The sequence below is a fragment of the Canis lupus genome, chromosome 20 (genome assembly GCF_048164855.1).
Source record: "Canis lupus baileyi chromosome 20, mCanLup2.hap1, whole genome shotgun sequence".
NCBI lineage: Eukaryota > Metazoa > Chordata > Mammalia > Carnivora > Canidae > Canis > Canis lupus.
Window position 1 is genome coordinate 7,890,056 of NC_132857.1, and position 23,493 is coordinate 7,913,548.

Genomic DNA, 23,493 nt, shown 5'->3' on the forward strand with positions numbered 1-23,493 from the left:
TTTAAATAACATCAAGGCATCTATCTCTTTTACCTCCTTAGTTAAATATTCCCTCTCCAAGAATCATCCTCATTAATTGTCAGTTTGAACTGGTTACCCACTGAATGCAATTGAAGGCAGATTTTAAATTTCTTCTACATTTTAGTAGCAATGGTAATAAACATATGTCTGTTATATATTTAACATCAAAACCGTAAGATTATGCTAATTTATTTCAGGATTTTTTTTTTAAATCAGTTGAATAGTACAACAGGGAAAGGGGCAAATTGAAGAGATCAGGAAATTACACTCTGTCTATAAAAGATATCATGTTTTCTTGTATTCCTCTGTTCACATTCTTGCTCAATTGTCTTTTTATCAGACAAATCTCTGAAGAGATCTTTATATTTAAGAAGTCAACAAGAGCCATTCTTAATAAAAAATAAATTAATTATTGTTAAGCCAGTCAATTCGAGCTTATTCTAGATGGAGATGGAATAAGAGTGTGGAAAAGAATCCATATATATTAGTTACTGACATGATTTTAAACAATAAATTTTAGCATTTTTCTTCTGAGATTCAAAATATTCCAGGCTCCTCCATATAACTCCAGGTTTACTTATGAAAAAAAAAAAATCCCTAAAATAATGGCTATTTTAAATAACCTATTAATCAAAGTAATAACTTCATGTAAACCATACACATTTAATGAGCATAAAATATGAAAATAATTTTCATAAAAAGCAATACAGTAGAAATTTTAAAAAGTGAAAAAATGTGTGGAAGTATGAAATACTGGATATTATTTCATAAGTATCTTCCACCTGTCTTGGAAGATGTGAGTTAGTGTAAAGAAACAGTGTATGTCCCTGTGGCTTTGGAATAGAGTCACCATAAACTCCTGCCTTAAGACAAAAACAACTCTAAAGGATAACATAATGACATATTCAAGTCCAGATTAGAAAGTGACTGTGCATTTTTGCTATAGTAGATTTGACTTCATCTCTTTGCAGTTGGAAATCTGAAATAGTTGACAGCACAATTAACATATCAGGAAGGGAAATCAGTATGCTAAATCTGCTACAAAGTAATCCACACAATAATTGAGATATCTCTCTCCTCTTCACACACACACACACACTTTTATGACTTTATGAATCACTTAAAAATATTTTCGATGCATGTACAGAAACTCTGACTTCTTTCTAGAAATAATGACACTGATAGATCCCATTTTAAATTAATGAATAGATATCCCATATTCCAGAATCTTAAATATATTCCTGACAAGATTATTTTACTTCCTGGTGTATTCAATTTCCCACAGTCCCAAATGACTATATTAAATCTCTATTTTCAATATTCCAGAACACCTTAAACTCTCCTTTTTCTTACCTGGTGCTTTATCCTCATAATTAATTGAGAAAATATAAATAAGCATTTAATAATTGTCTAATCACTCTTCCTTTCACCACCAAATCTATCAACAAACCAGCATCCATACATGGGGGCAGAGTATATGGGAAATCTTTGTACATTCCTTTTAATTTTTTTGTTAATCTAAAACTACTTTAAAAAAAGTCTTTAGGAAAAATCACAAGTCTGTATAAAGACAGTATTTCAACTGAATAACAACTGGCTATATTCCTTTACTCTCCCCCCCCCCATTTCTTTTTATGCTTTTAAGAGCTAATTGCTAATATTTGCATACTTTATGTAACCTTAGAGAAAAGGCATGTAGAATGTTTGTACTGAGAATTTTGTAAATCACAACATCAAATGCCACCTTCTGTTTTAACTCCAATAGATAGCCAATGGGATGCTCAAAAGATGTTACTCACTCAACAGTATGGATCCCTGCACTCATTCTCTCATAACAGTTTGTTATCTCTCCTTTTCTTCCCAAAGTCCTGAGAGACTTATGTTAATTCAAACCTTATTGAAGCTACCCCTTATTAATTTTCATCCTATCTTATGTCCTGAATGTGATCCCATCTCAACACTATATTCCCCCTCCTGCAAGTCCTGCAAATGAAGGTATAGATGATGAAGAGCACGTGAGCAAGCTCTCACGCCTCTGTCTGCATGTCTGTTAACTCTCAGGGATCTCTGAGGTTATAAACTTCAGCCTCCAAGATGTGACTGAAGACCAGGACCAGTGCCAGGGAAACTGTACCCTAGTCCAGGCTCTGCCACTTTATAAACCAACGTGATGGTGCCATTTCAGTGCTCCAGTTTCTTCATTCACGATGGGATCCCTGGGTGGCTCAGTGGTTTAGCACCTCCCTTTGGCTCAGGGCATGATCCTGGAGTCCCGGGATCGAGTCCCACGTTGGTCTCCCTGCATGGAGCCTGCTTCTGTCTCTGCCTCTCTGTGTGTGTTTCTCATGAATAAGTAAATAAAATATTCAAAAAATAAATCAATAATAATAATTTTATTTTAGAAAAAGCATACCACAGAAAAATGACTCTTTGAATGTCACTCTGAAACTTGATCTTTCATTAATCAGATTGAAACTAGCTTATTGTCTATGAAATGGTGAAAACACCTAGCATGCTGTTTAGCATCACCTGCAGTAGATTGGAATGAACCACAGGTGGAAAGGCAAACGGACTTAGGCAGAAGCTCTAGTACTTGAATGATATGAAGGCAATGTTCAAGTCAATGTATACATCTGACTAAACTGAGGTAGAAGTCTTGGGCAGAGAATGATATGTTCAAGTCAGCCAAGTATCCCATATGGCCTGCTTTGAGAGCTGCAGGGCTGGTGTGGCAGCTATAATATGAAGATAGGTTAATTTCCTACAACTATACAGCTGACTGTGTTGAAATTAAGGTATAAAAATGAATCATGAGAGAGACAGAACTGCCAAGTAAGCTGGATTTTATAGCTCAAGTGTCCTCCAATGGCAAAGTAAGAGTTCTCATATTTGGACACTTAAGCAGAATGAAACGATCTGAGTGGTTAGACGTTAACATTGGTATCTGTATTTCAACTTGTAGATTAGCACCAGATGAAGGTAAAAAACTGGGCATGGAAATCTTTGAAATATTGAGGACATGTTTGATAATAGTAATGATGACGACTGGTGCTAGAGGCTATGGAGAAAGGCCAACATTTTGAAAACTGACATGTGCCAAAATTGTTCCAATCTCTATGTGATAGTGTCTTATATACCCATTTCAGAGACGGAAGCTTAAATAACATCTTTTGCCCCAAACTCCAAATGTAGAAATCTTGGAGTCAATATTTTAACTGCAATACACTGACTCTGCTGAACCATAGAAAAAGGATGCTTTGAGTCACATAAACGAACTGAGACTTTGCCTTAAGAACTATTGAATCCTTCAGATATTTACAGCAACTTTGATTTAGAGATTTGGAATTTATTTTAGTATTCAGAAAGAGAAAAGATATTGTCCTGCTTTAGAATATTTATGTGAATATTTATGTGAAGATGGAGAGAAATAGACATATTGCAGGGAGCCTTATGAGGTAGAAATTATAGTTCTTGGAGAGTGATTAAATATGGAGTGAAATGCAATCAAGTATAATATTCATAGTATTCAAAAACTAACACAGCATAAGTACCAATCAATCAAATTGGATGTCAGAGCAATCAGAACAGACAGCAGCAGCTTTACATTACCAGTGTGTCCTGGCTCATTATCAGCTCTGGGTAGACGGGGAGGCATAAAGTATGTAGTTCATGTCTCCAGCTTAAGTAAATGGGTGGATGGTGATGCTGGTCTTTGGCTGGGACATATTTTCGTACTGAATTATAACATACTCATTTCCTTCACAAAGCAGTTTTTGTGTTAACTTCTTACAAATTTATTGTGAAGCTCAAATGAAATACATCGCGGTTGTCGATTGCTAGAAAAAATATGGATCATAAACGTCATTTGAATAGCTCTGTGTGTGGAACATGTATATTTAATACTCTTTTAAATTTTTTATTGATTATATACTCAAACATATATAGCAGGAAATAGACACACGTGGGAAATTTTACTTAGAACCAAAGTAGTTATTAATAATATCAACATACATTAAATTAGACATAACTTCAATGCCCAAATATAGTGTGATATTTTAGCAAATTATGATCAATTAAGATGATGCTATACACAAATACGTATTGCCAGAATTATAAAATATATGCATCATGCCAAAACAAAAGGTACACTTTCATTTTGTAGAAATTAGTGTGTACGTTAATTATATTACAGGTAGTCTTGCCCCAGCCACCTCTCTTCAATAAATGATCTAAGGTAGACATATAACAGGGGACCATGAAGAAGCAGTAGAAATAAAAGGAAAATTAATATTGTACAACTTCCCAGGCCTTTGGCTTAAAATGGTAAAATAATAAATTGATACAACTTATTTCAGGATAATTTGCCAATAACAAAAATTTAAATGTATATACATATATATTCTTTTTTTATACATATATATTCAGATATAGGTTCAAGGAAGCACATCAACAGATGCTCATTACATCTTGATTTTTAATAGGATAAAATATTAAAATCAGCTTAAGTATACATAGATAGACAACAGGCAGTATAAGTTTTGTATGCCTTATCCCAATGCACAGAGAAATTCAAAGCAGCAGTTGAAATTAACAAGTTAAATATAATTGCTGACCTGAAGAGATATTCATGATATACAGTCAAGTGACAGATGGAATTTTTTAGTATTATATAGTATGAATAATTCCTTTGGTGAAACTGAAAAAATGAATTCTATTCTTATGACTCGAAGACTGCTCTGTGTTCCACTATACTCTAATGCCTTCCAGTCATATTAACAAAAATTAGCATAAATATAACCCTTGTGCCTTAGATTCCCTTGGTGCAGGGAACCTCTGATTAATTTCAGATTGGGGCATGGGTGCCTGGCAATATAGATCATCCTTAATTTGACTTAAGCCTCTGCTCAATCCCCAGGAGAATAAAATAAAACAATGAATTTGTTTGTTGACTCTGGCAACTGCATTCATAAGCATTTATAAGGAAATGTTTATAGCACAATTAAGAAGGAATGCTAATTACAGAAAAAGAGCATCAGTAAATATTCTACCTATAATGGAATATTGTGATAGTCTTCTAAATTATCAGATATGTGGGGAAATATTAGGGAAGGAGGGAGATAGGAATGAATGAAAATAGAATGGAGAGAAGCAGTGAATGAAGCAGTAAGAGTTAATTGTATTTTCAAAATCTTCAATATATGACTCTTATATACATTTTCTAGTTCATACTTCTCCCGTGCTTCCTTTAAGCAGATTGTAAACCAACGAACTGAATTGCTTGGTTTTGTCTATAAACGCTTTCAAGTTCCTGCTTCCACGACTTTCCTCATACTATACACTCAACAGAAACATCCTTTTCTAAATCTTAACTGACTTTGAAGGGCAATTCAATGACCACCCAGTTTACACAGCCTTTCTTGATTTATCTCCATCCTAGCCAAACCCTCACTGGTATAATATATGAACATATATAATCATATTTTATCTGAAGCTTTTAATAACATGTAACATGTCCTACAGGAGCTGATAGTTGAAAAAAATATATATATTTTTTACTTTGCTTCTAAATAAATGATAGTCTCCAATTTTCACTATGGAGATGTTAACGTTATTTTTTTAAATATATTTATTTATTTTAGGGAGAAAGAATTAGAGTGGAGGAGGGAGAGAGAAAAGCTCAAGCAAATTCTGAGCTGAACACAGAGCCCCACTCGGGACTCCATTCCATGACCCTGAGATCATGACCTGTGCTGAAACCAAGGGTCTGAACTCTTAAATGACTGCACCAACCAGGAAGCCTTTAATGTTATCTTTTCTTGTATTTTTCTGCTATTAAAAGTGTATTATGTCTGAAGCATGCTTGCCTTATCTTTGGAGTTTTAATGTATCATCTGAAACTTCATAAATTTTCCCTTGAAGTTTTTACAGAGCTATAACTAATAAATTTTGATTGTTGCTTATTGAAACAATGGCTTTATGGTAGCATATGCATATTAGATTAAAATATATTCTATTTTGTTTTCAGTACCATCATCACTGCTTAAAAGATATTTCCACATAATATTTTAACTTCATCTCATTTATTCCATAAATGTCAAATCTATGCAAGCTGCTCACTGAAATTCTGCCGTTAGGAATTCTAAAACCTTAATATAGGCACAAATCAAAGTTATCCTGTATATTATTACAGGAAATGGGTTCTGAAGCTGCCTCTGAGCATCAAACAGCTTGACCTAATTAATATACATTATATAATATTATACATTAATGCCATATATTTATATATTAATATGTGTGTATAATTAAAGAAATATGAAACTGAAATTAATGATCATTTCATGTCATGCATTTACTTTTGGCATGTATAGATATAGAATTATTTTTCCTGAGAGATCTTATAAGTAAGACTTGGGTCAAGTCTATTTGAAGCAGTCAGGTTTTCATGATATTAAGGTCATCACCTATTTATTACACCAGATAAATAATATGCCTAGGTGATGGTACATTTAAATACCCATAAACGCAGGGGCTCCTGGTTGGCTCAGTTGGTTAAGGTTAATCGGAGAAAGACAATCATCATGTGGTTTCACCCAAATGTGGAATATAAGAAATAGTGAAAGGGACTATAAGTGAAAGGAGGGAAACTAAGAGGGGAAAAAATAGAGAGGAAGACAAACCTTGAGAGACTCATAACTCTGGGAAACAAATAAAGGTTGCAGAAGGGAGATGGGGGGGTGGATGGGATAACTGGGTGATAGGCACTAAGGAGGGCACATGATGGGATAAGCCTTGGGTGTTGTACTGTATGTTGGCAAATTGAATTTAAATAAAATATTAAAAAAAGAACGAAAGAAGGTTAAGAGTCTGCATTCCACTCAGGTCATAATCTCATGGTCCCAGAATCAAGCCCTGGGTCAGGCTCTCTGCTCAACGGGGAGCCTGCTTCTCCCTCAACAACCACCCCCCGCCCCCAGCTCATGCATGCTCTCTCTCTCACAAATAAGTAGATAAAATCTTTTAAAAAATCTATAAAAGTGTTCTAGATTGTATTTGGCAGAGGATATTTGCTCATTATTTTTCCATTTCATTATATCTAACAGCATTGGGTTAGTATACTAATGCCCTCCACAAACTTTATAGGTACCACAGTAGTCACCATCATGCTGCACGCTCAACTGCAAGGCCTTTAGCATCTGACCCTTGACCTGCTAATCTTATTTATGATGTTATCTTTCAGACCTGTGTTTTCACCACACTAGTCTTCTTCTTTCTTAAAAGACAAAAACAACAACAACAACAACAAAACTTTCTTTGGCTGTATACGCAACTATCATCTTCCAGTGTTTTCCTATTAACCATATATAATAATCCTCACCCTTTAGGTTATTTTTATTCCATTTACAATAGGTGCTGGTGTTTTTTGCTTTTTGTTTTTTCTTTACAGGGCTTGGTACTGAAATCTCATTAGTAATTTAGATGATTTGGTGAATCTTTTCCAACTCTATCAGAATGCAAGTTCCTTTAAAATAGAACTTTATGTTTAGTGTTGAAGTCCCACTATCTGAAATAGAACCTGGCACATAGTTGCTGTCCAATGAATAAATTAATTAATGTCACACAGCTGTATATATGGGAAAAGTTATAATGGCTTTGGTATCACTGAGGGTGAGGAGGTGTTGTGATACAGACATAATGACTCCACATGTCAAACATGTTTTTAAAAGTTTAAAATGATAATGAATACTACTTCTTCCCTTAAAACTTAAGTTACCCTATTCTAAAGACAGCAAAAAAATAGTTTTAGAATGTTACACACAGAAACTCTTCCATCAGGAGAGAGCAGCATAATTATTTCAATAGAGAATGTTGTTGCTACATTTTTTGCCCACTGAGAAATGGCTACTGGAGATCACACAGCTTTGCATAGATCACAGAATGAAGGGCACCATTTGGATTGTCCCACAGACAAGAAGAAACACAGTTACTGCTCTGTAATGATGAAGCAGCTGCTGTGGAAGACTTAATCTTTGCTAGTTCCTGCAGCTTTTTCAACTTAAATAGAACTCTGAAAGGAAAAAAGAGGGAGAGTAACAGAGCAAGAGAGAAAAGAGAAAACATTACTTGTAATAAATTCTAAGCCTGGAATCTATCAAGCCCAAACAGAAATGGTGGAAGGTTGAAGGAGGGAGAAAAAGAAGACACGGGGATTATGTAGAAACAAATATTTACTGACATGTATATATGTGTTTATATGCTTTTTAATAACAGGTATGAAGAGACAAAAGAGAAATTTACTAAAATAACATGTGTCTTCTTTGACATAGCAATTGCAGAGGAGGGGAAAGTAGCCCATGAAATGAAAATTAAGTACTATTTCTGCCAGCTGTCTTGGATGGCTTGCCCAGTTTTTGGGTGATTAAAAGGAAAGTGATAAACCACAGTACTTCACCTGTTTATTCATATGGTACTTTGTTATTGGAATACAGTACACGTTTTAGCATAGATGAAATTCACAAGTTTACCTCATTAAGCTCTTCAGGGAAATTAAGACTATTTTAATCTTAATTATATGATTTAAAAAAAATTAAAGCATGAGAAACCTATTGAATAAATATACTTCATTTATAATAAAAATTTTATACAGAAACCAGTCTTGAGCACATGTAGTTATAGTATATAGAGCAATAGATAAAATATTGATCTAATTATTCATGAAGATGATAATCAAGATACAAATTGGATGAACCATTTAGTTAATGAAAGCAATTTATGGCTTAAAAATCTATTTAGTTTGTATGATATCCATTTAAGCATTATTTTTCAGTTGATATCTTTTTATAAATATGTGTGATCCCTTTTTACATTATTATGTGTAGAGTGTTTGCTCATATACTACTAAGCCTCTTCATCAGTTGGACACTTCTAAGAAACTAAAAATACATATTTAATTATTTTAAGATTTTATGTATTTATTCATGAGACACACAGAGAGAGGCAGAGACATATAGGTAGAGGGAGAGGGAGGTCCCTGTGGGACTCAATCTCAGGACCCCGGGATCACGACCTAAGTCTAAGGCAGACCACCACTGAGCCATCCAGGGACCCCTAAAAACACAATTTAATCACCAAAACTGCTCTCCTCTGTTTTTACTTAGCAAATATTAATTACAATGATTAAATCTGTAGGTTATCAGCAAATTTTCAACTACCAATTTTTTAAGTCCAATATTAGTAAGATAAATGCTTCATTTCATTTAAATTTTGAGATGTTTCCTATATTTTTTTATGGCTAAAATTCTATTGATAAGAAGCCAAATGGAATAAAAAGGATAGTTTTTTCCAGGCTTCTAGGCTTTACCTTGCATTTGTTTTAAAGAGAAATCCTTATTGGAGGGCATTTCACTTATGTGTAGTACCAAAGTTAATGGCATCAATATTTTATACCAGCTCAAGTTTATGAAGCAAGTAGTTGCTATTAACTTAGTAAAAAATATTATTTTCTCTTCCATTTGTCATTTCAGGTTTTGAGTCTTTTCTCTTTTTTTCTCAGTTAATGTAGCTAATGCATTGCCATTTTTGTTTATTTATTTTAATTTTTATTATTTTTTTTTAAAACGGGGCATTAATTTCAGTGTTATTCATTCTGGCCTCTACATTATTTATTTCTGATTTTTCTTTGTTATTTCCTCCCTCCACTAAATTTCAGCTAAGTTTCTTCTTTTCCTAGTTCCTTGTGATACAATGGTAAGTTATTTATTTGAACGCTTTTCTTAATACATGCATTTATAGCCTAAATTTCACTCTGATGTCTGTTTTTGTTGCATCCCATTGGTTTGGAATACTGTGGTTTTTTTTTCTTTTGTTTTGAGACATATTTTAATTTTATTTGATTTCTTATCAAATAATAATGCTTGTGCAGTAGTGTGTTGTTTAATATTTACATATTAAATATTTAATATTTACATTGTAGATTTTCCAGCTTTGTTTTATTATTGATGTGTAGTTTTGTATCATTTGTGGATGGAAAATACACTTGGTGTGATTTCAGTCTTCTTAAATTTTGATATTTGTTATATCTTTTTTTTGAATGTGATTTTACCTGGGAATTCTGTGTGTACTTAAAGAAAATATGTATTCTATTGTTCTTGGATGGAATGTTTTACATATATCAGTTAGAACTATATATTTTGAAGTATACTTCAATTAAATAGGTTCTTATTGAAAAAGAAAAAAAAACAATAACTTTAACTGAGGGTACTCATTTAAAATAGAGCATATCAGAGAGGAGATGAGTGGGGGGAATGGGTGAAATAGAAGTGGATTAAGAGTACACTTATGATGAGCACTGAGTAATGTTTTACAGAATTATTGAATCATAGAATTATTGAATCACTATATTGTACACCTGAAGCTAATATAAGACTGTATATTAACTATACTGGAATTAAAATAAAAAAAAACTTAATGAAAATGCTAATCCTAAAAGAAAAAATGTTTAATGAATATTTAAGTACCAAGTTTCCGTTTCTCAGGAATATTAACGGTTGATGATGTATGTGCAATCTGCAAAATTAATGGAACATGGGGCTTCATAGAAACCAGAAGACTATATAGAAACTGGAAGAAACAAATCTGTAGAAGATACATTACCACTACTTGAAAGTTAGTCTTCATTTTACAGATTTTGTGCCTACAGTGGACAATTTAACATGTTCAGTTGCAAAAGTGCATTTACTCATTACTTTATTAAATTAGGCTTTTAATTTGAATCAAAATATACCTCTAAAATAACATTACTCATTTTCAAGTCCACATTTGTAACCGCAAATATTAAAAGTGAGGCAACATCTTTTCTATGTCAGCTCCTTAAGGAGAAGACAAAATAGTCAAATATTAAATGATGTCCAACTTATGTTAGTGTCATCAGATATTTCAAATAAAAAATCAATTTCAATCATGATTTGAGATTTCCTCCTACTTCACAGATTCAAAGAAAAGGATTTGAAAGTTCATTCTGTCAATAGGTAACATCTGAAATTATTGTGAATGTGATTACATATTTAAGAGTGTACTAGATTAAAAACAAAATAATTTATTTTTGCACCATAATGTAAATAAATATTTTGATGGTAACATAAAGAAACATGGAATGGAAATGTAATTGCTTTGGTATATACAAAATTCATATCATTTCTAAAGAAGCATCTGTTAGATATCACTAGTAATAGAATATATAATTATCATAATGTATATGTATGATGTGTAAACAGAATAACTGAACTACAAATTTTTGTGTGAAATATGGTAGCAAATAGAAAATGTGTTTCAGCATGACACTAAATTGCTTGCTACGTTTGTGACCAATCATCAATTTAGAAGGATTTGAATTTTATTTAAAAAAGGAATTACAAAATGAAAATAAAACAAAATGAGTGTCCTACTAATTGACATTTTGTACACAATTCCACTAAATTTTGTCTTTTTTTTCAAAACTATTTGTAAACCTTTAATCTAATAATCTAATAATGGAACAACTAAAATATTTTCAATTTTAGAGGCTGTAATGATATGCAATTATTAAAGGACTATTACAGGAATATATTAGAACAACACACGAGCAAGAAAGGGAAAAAGGTAACAAATTATGGAGAAAATTATGTGGAGAAGGATTTTTTATATTTGGAATTCTATAAATCTGGAGTGGTAAATCTCAACCTCCCAGATGATATTTTTTGGGAAGCTCCTATATTTTGACTGATTAATATTTTATTCTATAGTAGATTAACATAAAATAAATTTAGAAAGCTTTTAGTTTTACAATCAAAATTTAATAAGCTATTCTAAAAAATCATAGACATGTTATATGGGAAATTTTATTGTAATATTTGTTCAAGAAATCTACCTGAAATGAGGCAAAAGTGTATAAATGAAACAGGTTTGTTTGAATATATGTAAATTTCAATATAAAAATGAAATTGAGGGTATCCCTGGGGGGCGCAGCGGTTTTAGCGCCTGCCTTTGGCCCAGGGCGCAATCTTGGAGACCCGGGATCTAATCCCACGTCGGGCTCCCCGTGCATGGAGCTTCTCCCTCTGCCTGTGTCTCTGCCTCTCTCTCTCTCTCTCTCTCTCTCTCTTTGTGTGACTATCCTAAATAAATAAAAATAAAAATAAAAGATTTAAAAAAAATGAAATTGAGAATACTTATTTTCAGAATTTTCTCTAAGTTTACCAGAGAACTCAGCCACTATAGTGTGAAGCTCTGATAAAAGAGCATTATGTATGGTGCTGAAATGGCCAAGAATATTAAATTTATTACTCAGTAAATAGAACTTCGGAGAGACTGTAGGTAATTTTGGACGGACTTCACCCTGAGTAGCCATAGGTCATGTATGCATCCGAACTGTGAGATGAGCCTGAGGGCACCCCTGTGGAAGTTCCATTTGGGTACATAACATGAGTTGTCTTTCCAACTCATACCCATCAGTGTCTACTTGGTACCTCAAGTCATCATTTTTTCAGTCTCAGGTTTCCACAGAGTGATGTTTCTGACTCTGTTCATATTCTCAAGTCCAGCAATATTAAAGAAAAATATTCTGACTTCGTTAAAATAATAAGGAAGACTTTATTGAGGACTATTGTGATAAGTATCAAGAGTCTCCCAGTAGAGAGTGAGACTAGGCTCAACTCTGAATACAGCAAAGACATGTGAGGATTTACAGCCGATGAGCAAAGAAAGAAAGTCAGGAGGATGACAAATTAGGTATCAAAGATAGGGGGGAGTCTTGTTAAACCAACCTAAGAGAATTCTTGGTGAAGGAAGGCCAAGGACTCATACTTCAAAGGTGAGGGGTAAGGAATTTGATCAGGTATCAAAGCTGGAAGCTCTCTTTAAAATGACTTAGCAGGATTTTTGCTAAAACTGGGCTGAGCAGCAAAAAGCACAGAGACTAAACAGTGGCCTATTTGAGAAGAGGGCCCAGGGAAGCCAGACTAATGTTTGATCAAGGAAAGGGTCTTTGTTGAGGTGATCAACATGTTGATGTTTCATTTTTGCCTTCATTTGACCTTCCTTGTTTTAGGATCCTATCTGGCTCAGTGAGATGACAAGATGGCTAAGGGCCGAGTGCATTCACTAGCTGAAGTTTCTCTGGTTTTCTGAGACTACCTCCTAGCCCCCAGCTAGATTATTTGAGCTTCTCAGTGACAGTCTGAGGCTGTTCATGTTTGCATTCTTTCTTAAATGTTGGTTTTTCTTAAAAGACACTAATAAGAGAGAGTGCTGCCTTTGCAATCCTCCAGAGATCATTTACCATGCATGCTGCAGGATACTCCATCAACAACATGCTAAAGACAGACCTCAACTTATGGTGAACATAGAAGACCCTTGGGCAGCTTGCAGTTGATGAACCATGAGAGGAGTTCTAACATCTTACTTTTCAAAAGTCTGCAAGTAGCAGGGTATCTATAATTTACTAGAACATTTTTTTACTTCCCTTGACACTATGGCCTGCCATGTGAAACAAACTTTTTTTTCTTTTCTGATTTTCCTCCTTGTATTGATGAAGCAGCTACTTTCTTCCATATCTCTCTTACTCCTGTACTAACATTTTATAGATTCAGTATTTAGGAGAATTCCAGAAAGGAAATAAGGGCAGTCATTTGAGCAAGTATCAGAATATACCAATTTCTATTGTGATGGAGACAAAATTATAATTTTTGAATTGGAAATTCCTCAGTCCAACACTATAGCACCACAATCTATAACTAAATTTCAAATGCCAAAGCTTTCTAATTAGTCTTCTGTTAAATAATATTAATTCTAATTGCTGTGTCATTTAGGATATTTCCAGATACAAGTAACTGTAAATCCAAAGGAGAAGTGTTCTAAAATTTTAAAGGATTTGTGTTTTCATATTTAAAAAATCCAAATATAGGACAGCATGGCAAATAGACTTTAGAGTGGTTTCTGTGATCCTTGCTGCCTAGTGTCCATACCCTGCATGAACCCATTCCCTAAGTATAGACAGAAACTGTGACTTCTAATCAATAGCATATGGCAAAGGTGATGGATGTATGTAATTATATGTACATGATTATATGACATAAGTAAATGACCTACCTAGAAGACTATCTTTTTAAAAGATTTTAAGTGAGGAAATGGTCAGGCAAAGAAATAAAGGTGGCCTCCAGATAACAGCCAGTAGGGAACTGAGGCCCTCAGTTTGACAGCCTAAAAGGAACTTAATTCTTCCAACAACAGTGTGAGTTGAAACACATCCTGCCCCAGTCAAACTTCAAATGAGACCACAGTTTGGGACCACATATTGATTGCAGCTTTATGAGACCCTGAAACAGAAGAACAGATATACTATGTGCAGATTCCTGACTCACATAAACTGTGATGTAATAAATGTGTGTTATTAAGGTGCCAAGTTCATGGTAATATTGTTACAGAGCATTATAGAATCAGTACAGATAGCTTGAAATTTGACTGATTGAGCAGTATTGAAAATACTGCCCTAGGTCTGTGTAGAAGTTATTACTGCAAAACCAACCACCTCAAACTTAGTGGCTTAAAACAACAGTCATTATGTTCATGACCTGTGAATCAGGAATTTGGACAAGGCTGAGCTGTGTTTCTTTTGACCCATATGTCATAGAGGTATTTAACTTATGATTGGTTTGGTCTAGAAGGTTCAAACACACTTCCCTCACATATCCCATACCTTGGCAAGGAAGACTAGAAGGCTAGAAGCCTGGAATTAGGTAGGCCATTTTCTTCCCTCTCCATATCATTACAAATACCCTCCATATGGTCTCCCCAACAGACCATTGGACTTTTTACATGGAAGGTAAGGGCTCCAAGGGCAAGTGGTCCAAGACACAAGAGCTGCCAGTCTCTGAAAGATCCAGAATGGTCAAAGCAATTAGAGAGCCCACTTAAATCCAAAAGAAGGTGATCATTGGAGATGAGTCCTTCATTATGGACTTAAGGTTTATGTCCCTCTAAGAATCATATTTTGAAATCTTACCCCCCAATGTGATGCTTCAGGAAACAAGCTTTTGTGAGGTAATTATGACATGAAGGTGGAGCCCTCATGAAGGGATTAGTGATCTTGTCAGAAGAGACACAAGAGAGCTTGCTTCCTCACTCTTTCTCCTCCATGTGAAGATACAGCAAGAAGACAGCTATTCAAAAGCCAGGAAGTGGGCTTTTGTCAGAATTCAGTCATGCTGGCATGCTGTGCTTTAGCTTCCTGCCTCCAGAACCACAAGAAATAAATATTTGTCATGTAAGTCACCCAACTGAAAGTGTTTTTGTTATCACAGCCTGAACTAAGACAATCTCGCAATGGAATGATTATTAAAAATTCTGGCCATCTTTAATTCACCACAGTAACCATCTAGGCTCTTCTTTCAAGGCTAAAAGCTGTCCTCCCAGTTCCTTCTTATTATATAATTATAGGCAAAGTGAAGGAGCAAAAACTCGTGTTTTCTGATTCTTACAGAAATGGAGGAAAGTATTCCCACAAGTAGGCATTAAGTTGCTGGTGACATTTGACTTAGACAAGCTAATCTTGTATTTGAATACTATTCAACTTTCATAAACTATGAGTTAGAGGGGATGCCTGAGAGGCTCAGTGATTGAGCTTCTGCCTTTGGATCAGGTTGTGATCCCAGGGTCCTGGGATCGAGTCCCGCATCAGGCTCCCCTGTAGGGAGCCTGCTTCTCCCTCTGCCTGTGTCTCTGCCTCTCTCTCTGTGTGTATCTCATGAATAAATAAATAAAATCTTTAAAAAAGAAAATCTGAGTTAGGGACTATTATCATGTTAATGTAATAATTTTCTTCCTTTTAAGTGTGTTGATTACTAAAAGTCCATGATAACAGCTGCATTAGCCAAACTTTGTCAGTGTTACATATAGTTACTATCTAAAACAATGAGAAAGTAATAACAGTATTTATTGTTCTCATACAGCTTATATCTTTATGGTAGGGTGCAAGCAATCAACATTTATCAATCAATAAATTATTAAATGCTAGAAACTGTGGAAAAATCAGGAAGACAAAGAACACATTAAAGAACAGATCATTATATTATTATTGATGCATGCCAGAACCAAAGACAAAACAGTTATAAGTAAATTACTTTTAAAATATAAAAAAATAAAATAAAATAAAATAAATAATAAAATAAATAAAATAAAATAAAATAAAATAAAATAAAATAAAATAAAATAAAATAAAATAAAATATAAAATTATGGGCAGCCCAGGTGGCTCAGCGGTTTAGCAACTGCCTTCAGCCCGGGGTATGATCCTGGGGACCTGGGATCGAGTCCCATGTTGGGCTCCCTGCATGGAGCCTGCTTCTCCCTCTGCCTATGTCTCTGCCTCTCTCTCTCTCTCTCTCTGTTTCTCATGAATAAATAAATAAGGTCTTTAAAAAAATAATAAAATAAGATATAAAATTATTTTCAGGATACTTCATCAGTGATGGATATAACAAAGTAAGTAGAATACTCTCCTTTCAAAAGAAATGATACAAAATTTAAAAAGTGACTATTTCAAATTATTGAATTTATGTTTCAGAAATATTTAGAACCTTACCATCCCATGTACAAGAAATATGATTTAAGGATAACACTACACATGTCTATTTCTAATTAAAGCGCTAAATAATTATGTGCCAGTGCCCACATTTTTCAAAATCATATGCAAAAAAAATTGTGTATTTTCAATGCCCAAATATACATCAGTGAAAGAATGCTATTTTCATCTTTTAGTGCTAAAATAATAAACTAGTATTTATTTTTCCTGTTAAATATTGAAGCCAACGTACTTTTTATGGATGAATTCCAGCAGTCTAAATCAAAGTGATGAGACTTTTATTATTATCAATCTTCAGGCATGAGAACTTTGGTATCATAATGACAAGCTCTACAGTCTTCCTCCAAGTAGTGCACTACATTCATGACATGCCATTTGATGACGGTTGATATGAGGACATAAGACAGGTGAAAAAAAATGACTGTTCATGCTAATATCCCATCAAATTCATGGAAAACAACATTTAACTACATGAATGTTTCCATTTCCACAATTGCATGATATGAAGTGTTCCCTTTCCCTTCTTTCTTTCCTCCTCAATCCCCCCATCCTTTTTTTGGTTATTGTTGTACAGCTTTTCATAATGCAGAAACAAACATGTGTAAGCATTAGGATAAAATATATCTCCCACTTTTTTCCCCTCTCAAATACATGCTTCGTTTTTCTTTGCAGGTATACCTAATATATTCATAGGTATAGCTTACAAATTTAACAAAATATTATGAATATAGCACACAAGATTACCCTTTATGTAGATAAAATTAAATCTCCTTTGAAGGTGATATCCATGGGGTGCCTGGGTGGTTCAGTTGGTTAAGTGCCTGACTCTTGATTTTGGCTCAGGTCATGATGTCAGGGTTATGAGACTGAGCCCTGACTTGGGCTCAACGCTGAATATGGAGTCTGCTGAAGATTCTCTCTCTCCTTCTGCCCCTCTGCCTCTCTTTAAGTTAAAAATAAAGTGATATCCACTGTGTCTTATCTCTACCTTGCCTTGGATTTAGGTGAGTTTAACATTTACAATTTCTAGAAGTTTCCCCCAAGGAAAGCACGTATAATGGAGGCAAAAGAACCATGAAACAAATGAAGAATATTATTACTTTCAATTTTTACAGTATCTAAATGTAAATCTACTCTTCACAGAGTTTGTCAATTCACTTACATTAAGGTATGAATGACTAATCAGTATAAATTTTTGCTATCACCCAAGGTAGCTACATTTAATGAGCCCAGAATTATTTCCCAAAATTTGTTCACAGAACATGAGGCATTGATGAATAGGGTGAACAGATTTATGATGCTTTTTTTTGCAGATTGCAAATAGGAGTCTTTTGGGGGCCTTTGAAACCACATTATGCACACACTTATCTATTCATAATACCGACAGTGTCTCGAAATGAAACTACTGCTTTCCTAATGGAATTGGCATAGAGAAATACATTCAGTATTAATATTTGTCTTTTATGTCAGTATGAAATATTTTCCAGGCAACCATATTTGGAATTTTGTATCTCCTTTCTGGTAAAGTGAATCTTTTCATAGCACTCCTTTGAAATGTGTAATAGTCAAAGGTGAATTGAATTCTTAAATGTTAATAAATTTTATGCTTTCTTTAGATTTTGATATTTGTAGCATCCAGTTGCCTAACTAGTCTAAAACAAAGAGATGCAGAGATAAATAAATAAAGCAAAACTTATTCTGCTGTCAATATTGACCATCATTATAGGGGCTGAATGAGTGTCTTTTATAGAAATTGAGAAAATACTCCCATCTGATTTATTTTCTTTTATTCCATTGAGCTCTTTGGCTAGTAAGAATACTTATTAAAATAAAAACCTATTTTATGTTACAAATTTCTTCTTTTTACATGCAATGTGAAATAGAAATTTGAGGATGTTTCAAACCAATTACTTCTAGTATTCCTCTACCATTCTGGGATATTTGATGACTTCTATCTCCCTTAAGGATTTGAATGTCTAGGTAAGATTTCACCCAAATTTGTAAAAGCTTTTTAAAATGTTAATTTTAGAGTGATCAGTCATGACCTTTTTCTGTGACCTACCATCAATTTTCACATCTCAGATATGCCTATAAATCTAATGTTTCCAACTACCGAATCCAAATCACGAAGAGGCCTAAACAGTTCAGGGAGCTCATACACTTCATAATAGGAAGTCAACAAAAATGACCACCGTGGGCTGTTGGCAGGTGTTGTGAAGGGACTAGGAGGTAAGACCAGCACACGTAACTGTGGCTTTGGAAATAAAAGAAAGAGGGTTGGTTTGGGAGAAGCACGAGTGGGGAAAAGACTGGGTTCCAGGATTAGTTACATGGTGAGAACCTCTGAGATTCAGTACACAGACAGGGACACTTCCCTGAAATTTGACTGACCATAGCCATGGTCCACATAGAAATAGAAACTAGGCTAAAAAAAAAAAAAAAGAAAAAAGAAACTAGGCTTCATCTTTCTCCTATGTGATTCTCTTCCTTCCTTTCTATCGATCCTTTCTATGTATTTATTCGTCTCTACACTCACACATTCCCTATGATACTTGCAGTGATAAATACAGCCAGACATTGGTTTAGGTGGTAAAAACAGACTTTATTCAGCAACTACTGACAGTAGGGGCAAGAGTTGAGATCATTTTGTTTTGTGCAGTGGTGACTGGCAGTTTGAAAGGGAGAAGAAGAGAGAGGGAGTGTGAGCTCCATAGTGTCAGAGATGTATAAAAGTACAAAGTGTTGGTCAGTGTAAATGTGATTAGGCAAGCTGTGTCTGTCAGCTGGCCATTATCCAAGTTAGGATTCCATCCTCCCACAGCCTGGGAGAGAGAAAGAAAGGCCTTACCCTTCTTAATGACTGCATTTCAAAGGAATGGTTCTCAACTCCTCTCCTTGAGAGAGAGAGAGATGCTTCTGAGTTGCAAGAGACACATATTCACAACTGTAAGTTCTTTTAAATAAATGCTCTCAGAAAGGGAGGTCAGAGGCCTATCATGGGTGATGCTAGAACAAATAGTAAATTTTCCTGGAGCGTTAATCTTTCTCACACAGGCACTCTTTGGGGGCTAGGGTGTATGCCACCCAAGGGACCAGGCCTTATGCTGTTAGAAGCCATGCTAGAGTTTGGTCACATCCCTTAGTGCAGGGTTTGGATGAAGTTGTTATGTGCCCAGACTTCGGCCGTTCTCAGTCCATCTGATGTCCTCATTTCAAGGATAGAGGGTAGCAGGTGACCTAATTTCTAACTTCCTCAATGCCTGTGTAGCAAAAGAAGGCTGTCAATTGAAATTTTAGTGAGAAGAAGTATAAGGAAAGTCCTTTGTCAATAGGCTCATCTGAAATTTGACCCCTTTATAATAATAAATTTTCTGGAATATGCAAGCCTGACCCTTACCTGTGATTTTGTCCAGAAATCACTGCAGAATGACACTTACTAACACTTACTGGTCTTTTGTTATCCATTTCAGTGAGATATGTTTTTATGCAGTATTTGAATTTTCAGCTTTTTAACTCACCATTTATGTAAGTGCATACATGTGTTTTAACCATACAGTTATGGTTAATAACATTAAATCATAACAAATGATATATTGCCATACTAAAATGTATATTTAAAGTATAATTTCCCTTTTAAGTTCTAATCACAAGATGAGTATAATGTAACTAAATAACAATCAGATGAAAAGAAATGAGTTTATAACACATATAGCATTAATAGCCCTTTTCTTCTCACTTTTAAAGATAACCAGTCCAATCACTTCATCTATTTTAGTTATTTTAATTTTTTAATTTTTAAATTTTTTTTTTCACTTCATCTATTTTAAAACTTAACTTCTGAAAGTTTTATTTTTTAAATATTTTATTTTTAATTTTTTTAAAGATTTTTTTTTTTTTTTTATTTACATGAGAGAGTGTGAAAGAGAGAGAGAGAGCACAGGAAGGAGGATGATCAGAGGGAGAGACAGGTCAGATGTGGGGCTCGATCCTGGGACTCCAGGATCATGATCTGAGGCAAAGGCAGATGCTTAACTGGCTGGGCCCCCAGGCTCTCCTAACTTCTAAAAAATTTTAAAGGCAATGAATGTATTGATTAGTCAATTTAGTTTTTTTTTTTTTGTGTGTGTGTGTGTGTGGGAAAAAATCATGTATCATCGTGGCATTTTGCTCTATTAACCTGTGATGTCCATCCCAAAGGAACAAATCCATAGTTAAAGATTAGATAACAGGGAAAGAGATTTAATATTTAAAAATTAACTGGTTCTCACTGTGAGTTTTGGTTCACATCAGAGAGCAAGATCTCATCTCTTAGGTGAGCCTTCCATTCGGGAGGCTTCTGTGGGCTGTGGCTGGCTAGAAAAGCTCTTACCGTCCATCAGTCTTTCTTAGTTTAGCACAGTTTACTCTCTTCCAGATGCCATCCAAAGAACTGCTTCATATTTGTTCCTGACACTGGTTCAGTTCTCACTTAATCATCAACTTGTTCCAGATCTAGTCAACAAATTCGTATTTGTTTTTCTTCTGCTCACTACTTTATTCACTAATTATTTATTTTATGAAACATCATTCTCTGATCTGATGAGCATGGCATTATTGCACAGTTTTAATATAAGGATTATCCTATGGGATTTCTACGCAAATCATTTAATAAGGCATGCTATTTTCTAGTTGTATTCTTCACTGAAGAATTAATTCATCCCATTTAAAACCTGATGGCAAATTTCCTTTGCTTTTTGGCAAGCTAGCAGGCAGTGAAAATAATGTGAATCAGCACTTATGTGGTGCCTATGGTTCATTAGAACTTAGCATTGTGAGTAGTAGGATTCCAAATGCTCTATGATGCTGTTTTACCATAGATTATTACATCTGAGAGTTTTACAAACTCATCTTCAATGTTATACCAAGGAAGGAGTATAAAAGACATTAATATTGCATCTGTATCTTTGGGGTAAATCCCCAACAGTGCAATTGCTGGGTCATAGGGCAGGTTTATTTTTAACTCTTTGAGGAACCTCCACACAGTTTTCCAGAGTGGCTGCACCAGTTCACATTCCCACCAACAGTGTAAGAGGGTTCCCTTTTCTCCGCATCCTCTCCAACATTTGTAGTTTCCTGCCTTGTTAATGTTCCCCATTCTCACTGGTGTGAGGTTGGTAAATTGAACACCAATAAAAAATAAATTAAAAAAAAAAGACATTAATATCACCTAGTGTTACAAAAAAAAATAAGAAACAGGATTTGTGTCTTAAACTAAGGCAGTAAACTAGAGGGGATGCTTTGTAATCCAGATGGTATCTTGTAAACTGTTGTATCAATTTTTGAAACCAAAAGTGTAAGGCTCTATTTTCTAATTTAGGTAAATATTATAATGTTACACTTAATAACTTCTTGGTTTTCAATAATATCATACAATTAAATACATTAATTATAATATCATACAATTAAATATATTATTTAATTGTATAAATGCATTATTTTCCATCATTGTTCAACTTACAATATATTTTTAAAAGATTTTATTTATTTATGAGAGACAGAGAGAGAGAGGCCGAGACGCAGTCAGAGAGAGAATCAGGCTCCATGCAGGGAGCCCCCTGTGGGCCTCGATCTTGGAACTCCAGGATTATGCCCTGGGCCAAGGACAGGCACTAAACAGCTGAGCCACCCAGGGATCCCTAACTGAAAATATTTGCAGCATTATATTTTTGTCTATTCAGTTGTAACTGGTTATATAGCTAATATATATAATAGATACTGACATATTGATGAATATAACTTTAATTTCATACATAAAAATCAAGTATGAATAACACAGCATGTATTATACAGACTGAACTGGGTTAACGCATCTGGAACACTCTCTTTTGGCTTGAAGGCCTTTATATGTTATATGTGTTTCTTAATCCTGGTTCTTACTGGATTTTCTGGGACCTGTGAGGTTCTCAAACCTTTTGTGATTCAGTGTGGCCAAAACTATTATTTCCATAATAATACCATGATACTATTTGCCTTTTTCACTCTCATTCTCTTACTACCATCTATTTCCAGATGCTACATCCTACGTGGTAGTATCACAGTGGTTTGAATGCAAATGTAAAGTTGAGCATTCAGCTGTCTTCTCTTAAGCTAGTCATTAAAGATGTGCAAAACCATAAGGCCATATCTTTCTTCTCATCTTTTTTATTGTCTAGGGTATTACAGTTATTTTTCATTAACTCGTAGTAGGTTTATTATTATCATTTTTAATGCTATTAATTACTAACTAAGTGATTTTATTTCTCCTATTTTAGTTACCAGTACAGGAAATATTAGCTGCATAAAGAAAATTCCTTGGTTCCTCAATAGTTTTATGAGAGAAGAGAGCTCTCGAGATCAAGATGTTTCAAAGAAGCCGATCTAGAAGGTGTCAATGGAAATGGGTTATTTTTAAATTTCAATTTTCTAAAAAAAATAAAATAAAATAAATAAATTTCAATTTTCTTTTAGTACCTAAAAACTATACCAATACTACTAAAGGCAGTAACAACAACCTGCTCTTTATCTGTTGGCTTTATTCAATCACTTATTCATTTTTATCTCATTGAATGTTCCTTTCACATAGTAACTTTTGTATTGAGAAACTTCTATTTTACTACTCTTGCATATGATTGCATTGCAGTTTGTGAATATTTTGTCTTGCTTATCCCAGGATCTGATTTAGTCAGGGAGCACATAGAGTGCTGCCTCATGGATTTGAGATCAGCCGTGGAAATCATTTGACAAGTGTTGCAAATATCAAGTCTAGTTTGTGACAAATGTCTAACAATCTGTTTCCACAGCACCTGTCTTTATTAAGAACATGAGAATTCAGTCCTTTCTGCT

At 34.3% G+C, this 23,493-nt stretch overlaps 1 long non-coding RNA gene across 1 annotated transcript; it reads left to right on the forward strand.

The window, feature by feature from the left end:
• The first annotated feature begins 21,340 nt into the window (after window positions 1-21,340).
• On the forward strand, window positions 21,341-23,101 carry LOC140612034 (uncharacterized). The gene is made up of 2 exons (XR_012013360.1): window positions 21,341-21,696; window positions 22,923-23,101. It is a non-coding gene; the product is annotated as an uncharacterized lncRNA (long non-coding RNA).
• The last annotated feature ends 392 nt before the right edge of the window (window positions 23,102-23,493 follow it).